The sequence below is a fragment of the Octopus bimaculoides genome, chromosome 16 (assembly GCF_001194135.2).
Source record: "Octopus bimaculoides isolate UCB-OBI-ISO-001 chromosome 16, ASM119413v2, whole genome shotgun sequence".
Classification (NCBI taxonomy): domain Eukaryota; kingdom Metazoa; phylum Mollusca; class Cephalopoda; order Octopoda; family Octopodidae; genus Octopus; species Octopus bimaculoides.
In genome coordinates, this window is record NC_068996.1 from 53297104 (window position 1) to 53298521 (window position 1418).

At 36.7% G+C, this 1418-nt stretch overlaps 1 protein-coding gene across 1 annotated transcript in view; it reads right to left on the reverse strand.

Annotated features, from left to right (window-relative positions):
- Positions 1 to 1418, reverse strand: part of LOC106883719 (histone-lysine N-methyltransferase SETD1) — a 70395-nt gene that overhangs the window by 37828 nt on the left and 31149 nt on the right. The gene's annotated exons all lie outside the window — the stretch shown is intronic.

Below are 1418 nucleotides of genomic sequence, written 5' to 3' on the forward strand. Positions count from 1 at the left end.
ACACACACACACACATACATACGACAGGCTTCTTTCATTCTTTCAGTTTCCATCTACCAAATCCACTCACAAGGTTTTGGTTGGCCCGAGGCTATAGTAGAAGACACTTGCCTAAGGTGCCACGCAGTGGGACTGAACCCGGAACCATGTGGTTGGTTAGCAAGCTACAAGCATTTCATTTGACCAAGTAATCTGAATGTTGAAGGGTTACGTTTAACTGAACACAAAACATTACCCACCAATTAGCAATTTTATACACGTTTTCACAGAGGATTCGAAACAAATGATGCCACTTGTATCACAGTAACATTCGTTTCCAACGATCACATGATGTCAAGATAAGGAGACACCAACTGATTCACACACACACACACACACACACACACACACACACACACACACACATATACTGGGATCTTATTCTAAGCATAAAATACTAAGTTGTCATCTAATCTGGAACAGAAAATTTTAAAGAATGCCAATCAAAGAGAAATAAGATTTTGCTAGATTTATTTAATGTTAGTATTAAGCTTCATTTAAGATTGCTTTAAAGTAATCTTAAAACTAATATTCTTCCACATTTGCTGACCAAAGCCTTGTGGGTAGAATTGGTAAATAGAAACTGAAAGAAGACTGTCATATACATGTATGTATGTGTGGGTGTGTGTGTGTGTTGATATCTCATCATCCTGATATCATGATTGTTGTAAACAAGGGCCACTTTCTTCCATGAAAAACATGTCTGGCCATAAGAAAATATTGCCCTGCTTGCAAGTAGGTAAAGGTTGGCAGCAGGAAGGGCATCCAGTTGAAGAAAATTTGCCTCTACAAATTCCAACAAACACATGTAAGCATGAATAAGTGTACATTAAGATGACAATGATGATGATGATGATGGTGGTGGTGGTGGATTTCATGTTTTACATTGTTTTTACACTTTTCCCTTGTCATTTCTAAATCCTGATTTTGTGCTCTTGAATTGCCTAAAACAGTTTTCAAGTATTCATATATTTTTTCCTTTCAAAATCAAATCGCATTAGTTTCACTCAGTAAAGACCTGCTTCCTCTAAACTCTTTTGCACCCTGTTTTTTTTTTCTTGTGACGAAGATCACCATCATCATCATCATTTGTCTCCCACTTTTCCATGCTTGCATTGATCAATCAGAATTTGCTGAGGTAGGTTTCCTGCAACTGAATGCTCTTTCTGTCACCAACCCTCACCTGTTACAAAGCAAGCTAACATTTCTCCATCACCCGACATACTTTTCACAAAAGACCAGAAATTAACAGCACTTCAATGTTTACAACCACAACATGATGTCAACACAAGAGTGTACATGCACACACACATGTATGTATCCTTGTGTGTGTGTGTGTGTATATATATATATATATATATATATATATATATATATAT